Raw genomic sequence first — 7,111 nt, forward strand, 5'->3', positions numbered from 1 at the left:
GAGGCGGAGCTCGCGTAAGGTTCAGATTTAAATCTTGATAAAAACGCAGGAATACACTCCGGAATGCTTTGTGTCATTGAAGTGTCAGGGGTGGGCTGCACACGCTTAAGAAATTTATGGTATGCATGCTCCTATTGGTGTGCCTCTATTAAAGAGCAAGTAGATCGTGCTCATTTATTTTTATCATTAACTTTTTTTATTTCTTCAAAAACACCTTTTTTTTCTTGAGGACTTTGGCTCAGAGCTTGTAGTGACCCATAACACACACCATTTTCTTTCTCGTTCTCCTCCTTAATTTCTTCAGCTTTAACTCTTTCTCTCTTTCTATTACACAAACGTCTATCTCATCCTCCACATTTCATGTCGGGTCGGGTCCATCACACATATACAAACCATCATATATTATATAACAAACTCACACCGTGTACATAAATCACCAACATTGTATATATTTGTGAGCATATGACCGTTTTTACAGATGGTAAATAATATTTACAAAGGTTTATATACACTAATATATACAATGTTGGTGATCTGGTGTAATTATGTACATCGGTGAGTTTGTTATAATATAAGTGATGATTTGGTATATGTATGATGTAGTGACCCACGACCCGATGAAATGTGGAGGATGAGATAGACGTTTGTGTAATAGAAGGCAGAAGAGAAAGAGAGCGTGGTGAGTTAAAGGGTAGGCTGAAGAAATTAAGGTGGAGAACGAGAAAGAAAATGGTGTGTGTTATGGGTCACCTCAAGCTCTTGAATGAAATGTTTTGCATGGTCGTATGAGCCCTGGATAAGGAGAAAACCGTGTATACGCTGGCATGATATGCTCACACACGAAATGAGGAAACTGCAAAAATATGTTCCTTTCGATATACTTGCTCCGTAATTGTCATTAAACACAATGCGATAGGAAGAGTCGGAAGAGTGTAGATAGTAGAACTTTCAAAGTGTCTCACCCGGACACAGCTAAGCCACAGAGAATTGCGGAGTTCATTTTTAAAGCTTTATCGAGACACTCAAATCTCAATACCTGGCATGCAAAGTTTGCAATTCTTGTTTCGCTCGCCCCTCAATTCCAGTTAAGGAAATACAATCGAAGTTTCTCTAGTTATCATTCTATTTCATTTATTGTCGTGAGTTTCACAGGTTTATTTTCTGTCATGTTTGCAGTTTAAACTTGACATTGTGTTACATTAGAGAAGGTCTCGGTAATGACTAAAACCATTCTCTTGTTCTTCAACAGCTGGAAGACAAATTAACAACGCGTTCACTTCGGCGGTAAGTCACCGTAAAGGAGAAGCAATCACCGGTACAGTCACTGGCCAGGTGTTACTAGGCTGGATGTGAATAGTAGTATCCGTAAGGGAAAGGACGGCGGGATGGGGTGGGGGGAGGAAGAGTGGTAACTCAAGAGGCAGAGAGTGGAAAAAAGAGATAGGGGAATGATTGATGATGACAAAGAAGGGAGAGACAGGCGGGGTCATAGAAAAAGATCGAAGGTGATGGAGGCATGTAGATGACCCGATGAGGTTAGGGTGTGTAGAGGGGAACAGTGTGGCCGTAGGAGAAGATGGGGGGCACATTGATTAAGAAGGATTGGACACTGGCAAGCGGGTGGACATCATAGGATCATAGTCATGGCAGGTGATTGCTTTGAGGGATGAGTGGCACGGAAGATAATGGCTGAAGGAGGAGGAAGAGGAGGACGAGGATATGGAAGAGAAAGTTGATTGAAATAATAGCGGATGAAGAAGAGAGATGAAGTAGGTTAATACCGGAAGTAGTTGAGAAAAGGAGGAGGGAGAGAAGAGTGATAGGAAGGGGTATGATAGCATGGGGGGGTGTAAGTGGGTTAAAGAAGAATGAAGGCTGGAGAGGACAAGCGGGTCGATTGAGATGGTGCCTGAAGATGAGTGGGTATGAAGCAGAGTGTTGTCGTTAGTTGCTTGGGAGATAATGAGGAAAAAAGGATATAAAAGTGTGATAAGGAAAAAGGGGACTGATAGGAGGATGAAACAAGGTATCACCAGGTGGAAGGAAAGAACGAGGCATAGTTACGTCAATAGTGCAATAGCGTGAGGTTACAGACTATAGGGGAAACTAGTCAAGATTCATGATTCCCGCTTCCTTTAATAACCGGAAGGAAGTCACAGAACCAAAGCAAAATAAGAACTACTTGACATTTTCTGTTCACGTACGTAGACGACTTGGAGAGAGAGAGAGAGAGAGAGAGAGAGAGAGAGAGAGAGAGAGAGAGAGAGAGAGAGATCAGGGTATATAAAATGTGTTCGTGTATATCTTGCGATGTTCCTTGGAATGACTAATAAAATAGGTTTATAGATAAGGAAAACACATGCATAATTACTCTCTCTCTCTCTCTCTCTCTCTCTCTCTCTCTCTCTCTCTCTCTCTCTCTCTCTCTCTCTCTCTCTCTCTCTCTCTCTCTCTAGTATGGGAGTTTTATCTCAAGAGGCTGTGGGGAGAGAGAGAGAGAGAGAGAGAGAGAGAGAGAGAGAGAGAGAGAGAGAGAGAGAGAGAGAGAGAGAGAGAGAGAGAGAGAGAGAGAGAGAGAGAGAGAGAGAGAGAGAGAGAGAGAGAGAGAGAGAGACCCACCCACCCACCCCAAAAAGAGATGGAAAACTGTTAGCTCGACAAGAACACATAGTTGGCGGGACAGCGGCTTCCATTTCCGCTTCCTTATTGTGATGGTCGCGGGAGAAATACGGCGACATCTATAGGGGAGAATGTTACTTTTTTCCTCCTCCTCCTCCTGCTCCTCCTCCTCCTCCTTAGACGGGACCAGGGATGACAGGGCGGGATGTGACTAAGGACACCGTGCGTTATTAGCGAGATTCAAGGGGTGGGAAGCGCGGCGTGTGAGCAGGTGAGGGTGTGGCAGGAAGTAGAGGAGGAAGAGGAAGAGAAGGAGGAGGAGGAGAAGGAGGAAGAAGAGGAGGAGGTGGAAGAGGAGGAGTAGGAGGAGGAGGAGGAGGAGGAGGAAGAGGAACGAAGATGAAGAAGAAAATTGAGGAGAAAGGAGAAAACCAAGGCGAAGAAAAGGACAAAAAAAAGTAAAGAAAAAAAATATACAACAAAAAAAGCAGGAGGAGGAGGAGCGGGAGAAGCAGAAAAATAAGAAGCTAAAACAAAAGGAAGAAGAGCATTAGCAGGATGAGCAAGATACAGTAGACGATAAGAAGATTAAGATGAAGTGGAGGAGGAGAGGCAGGGCGAGGGGAGGAGAAGGAAGAAGAGGAGGAGGTTTTAACAAAGGGAAGGATAAGACGATGTTTTCACTCTCACTCATTATAATGCTGTGTCAGGTGTTTTATTTTTTATCCGGTAGTAATCGCTTCTCGGAGAGCTAAGCCGCTGATCACTCACACAACCTTCCCGCTCGTTATTTTCATCATGTTGCTGCTCTAGTTTCTGAGACTGCTGACGGCAGCTTAGGTACAAGAGATTAAGAAAACGATTATAAAAAAGGGCTTCCGTTTATTAAAATAATTAAGTTAACTATCATACTATACCACATTTATTTAATCAGACACGTAAAGTCAAATAGTCCAGATTTATATGTGCCTTTTTCATGTAGAGTTAGTGAATGGCTGTAAAAAAAAACTTATTTTCCTTTCATAATAAAAATAAACCAGTGTACAATTTATAGCATCGTTTAAAGTTTTATGTGAAGGTTATTTTTCGGTGAGCTTTTGAAAAAAAATGTGTGTGTGTGTGTGTGTGTGTGTGTGTGTGTGTGTGTGTGTGTGTGTGTGTGTGTGTGTGTGTGTGTGTAACAATAACAATAACAATAACATACGGTTTATTAAGGGATAAGCAGCTCGAGAGCTGAAAATATACATATTATATATATTATATAACTGTGTATGTGTGTGTGTGTGTGTGTGTGCATGCGCGTGTGTGTGTTTGTGTGTGTGTGTTCACACGTAGGTGTGCGTGTTTCATAGTCTTAACAGTGTCTCAGCGTCAAGGCTAGTTATATTCTTGCCCCTTTTTGTGGTTTTCAGAAAACGTTCCTTGCTCTTGGTTAGGAAGAAGCCGCTCATTGGGTCGCTCTTGGACCTTCGACCATAGTGGAGGGCGACGCTGCCTTGTTAGATGACCGCTCTTTGCCCTGTCAGAAACGCTACCTGCATATGCCCTGTTGGCCTTGCTCTGCTTTCCTTGTTGGTCCTGTTTGCTTTGTACTCCCCTGTTTTGTCATAGTTATTTTCTGCCAGTTTGTCCTGATCTTTGTCATGTCAAAATACTGTTTACTTGTTTTTCTAGTTTCTTCTGTCTACTTTGTATGCCTCTGTTTTTTTCCATTCTCCTAGTTATTATCCAGTTTCATATGTTAGTTTGTCCTATTAGCCGTATGTCGTTTGTATCTTGTTTGTAGTTACGTTCATTAGTTTATCTTTTGTTTATTTATGTCATGTAAGAATATGAAGTGTCGTTTCCTATCTTGTTCTATTTGTGTTATTTGCTTAATTTGCCTGTGCCCAATGTCCTCGTTTCCCTGTTAATCATGTTTGCTCTGTTTTGGCCATTTAGCCTTGTCCTGTTAAACGTGCGTGCTCTTTTTGCTCAGTGCATCCTATTAGCCATATATGTGCTGTTTGCCGCCACCCTATTACAGGAGCAGTTTACATTTTACGCGCTCACACACACACACACACACACACACACACACACACACACACACACACACACACACACACACACACACACACACACACACACACACACACACACACACACACACACACACACACACACACACACACACACACACACAAAAACACAAACACACACACACACACACACACACACACACACACACACACACACACACACACACACACACACACACACACACACACACACACACACACACACACACATTCCAGCCCCACAATCATTCCCTGACCAAGGTTAACGCGTGGTTTGTTATGCGTACACGAAACACATGAAAAAGTAATTATAAATACACAATGAAATCGATGAAAAGGCCAGAATTCTCTCTCTCTCTCTCTCTCTCTCTCTCTCTCTCTCTCTCTCTCTCTCTCTCTCTATTTCTATTTCTATCTATCTATTTATCTCTGTCTCTCTATCTCTCTATCTATCTAATACTCACCCCCCCTCCCAAACGCACGCTGAGAACACCCAAGAATAAAACTCGAAAATTCAAATATCTTGCAGAGTCAAATGTCACTCCCACACACCCGTTCCCACACACCCGCTGCCCCACACCACACCGTTCATCTACTACACACACTTATATACACCTGCTGTGATCTCTCGGCCATTACTACACACCTGTCCTAATTACGCTCAGCCCACTTATCTTTTCTCGCATATTTAGCACGGCATATATTAGCCATTTTTTCACGTGTTTTTGTGCATAATGAGAAGTAGAAAAATATGAATGGTAGTCACAAAAATACGTTAGATAAATGCATCGGATGACCCCGTTTCAAGCCGTGAGTTGACCTGTTCTTATTTTGCTTATCTCTTTGGACCCGTAATTGCCTTCATTCCCCTTCTTTCCCTCCCGCGATAAGCCGGTCATTGTCAGTCCTTTCGTCTCTTCTATTTTCAGCGTGAAGTTTTAAGACATTCTCAGATCCCGCTAGAAACGCTTTCAAACTGTCTAATAAATTGACATCTTTCTATATTTCATACATTAATTTGGTGCCTCCCGAACTGACTGCGTCGATAAGATTAGTATAAATGGGGGGAAATGACTTTGCAAATAGTATAACTGCCTCACAAGCTCAGTCCCTTCATCTCAACCGCCTAGTCTTTAGTAAATGAAAATTAAAGGTGAAAGACCGTAGAGTTATTTTAAGTTTGTATATAGTACCTTTCACGGCACTCCGTTTATTTGGATAGGCGTTTGTATCCTTTCCTAAAATATTGTTGGAGCAAAAGATTTCGTAAGTACAGCGTCTTACATCCGCCACCACGCTAAAGAGTATGTAATATTTTTCCTCAATCACTTCAAAGGCACCAAGTGTAATTTCTTTTCCCTCCTGAAGCAGTGTCACTAGTATGTCTCACGAGCCCAAATTTTCCCCTCCTATCACCATCCTTAATCATCTGAGGTCGTAGATGGAAGACTGACTGGATGTGTCCCATGTATCCCCATTGGGTTAATGGACATTTCATCGTACTTTCGTCACTTCTACTCTTATTCTTTTCCTCCTCCTCGTAGAAGTCTTTCGGACAGAGGGTGAATAGTGCCGTTGAGGTCTTCGTGAGGCGTCAGCGAGATACCGTCACTGTGTATGTGTTGAGGGTGGTAATTAGTTCTCCACCCCTGTGATTGGCACCTCGGAAGAATGGCCGAGGAAGACACACTCGCGTGGGAAGGCGTGGCGGCCTGCTGCCCTGCCTCACTGACCTGTTTCCCGAAGCGTCCTGTGTCCTGAGAGGACTGTGTCAAGTGTGTGCGCGCGCGCTCGTTTGTGTGTGTGTGTGTGTGTGTGTGTGTGTAACAAGTCACATCATATATTTATCAGCTCCATCTTTATTTATTCATTCTATACTTTTTTCATTTAGTAATAGATGTTTTCCCTCTTTCTTTCGGTTTGTCTCCAATTTTGTGAGCGGCATGTTTTTTTTTCCATTATTTTTCGCCCTTTCCCTTTGCTTCACTCTTTCATTGTTCAGCTTTTCCCTTGCATGATAAAATGATCGTCGTTCGTACATTGTTTGCTTTTTTGTGTTCACCATTTACATATCCCTTTCTTTGTTCAGCCTTTCTTCTCTTGAGGACCTGATATGCGTTTTGAGTGTGCTTTCCTTTCCTTTGTGTTTGAGTTTCTGGATTGTCTCTCACCTGCAGACACCTATTTGTCCTGCTGTTTGTCGAGATGTTTGAGCAGGTGTTTGTTCCTCCGCTTGTCCCTCTCAGCGCCACTCCCCCCAAGAGCCATCCTCTCCCATGGCCTCCACTACCTCCGTACCCATTTAATCCCTTGACCCATCCCCTTTACCTATTCTACTCCTTGCCATTCAAACCACTTTCCTCTCCTCCAGCCTTACCCTTCCTAACCCTTTCCTCTTATACTTCTTACCTCTTCAGCCTCCTTACATTTCT

This window comes from Eriocheir sinensis, chromosome 10, assembly GCF_024679095.1.
Source record: "Eriocheir sinensis breed Jianghai 21 chromosome 10, ASM2467909v1, whole genome shotgun sequence".
In the NCBI taxonomy this organism is placed as follows: Eukaryota; Metazoa; Arthropoda; class Malacostraca; order Decapoda; family Varunidae; genus Eriocheir; species Eriocheir sinensis.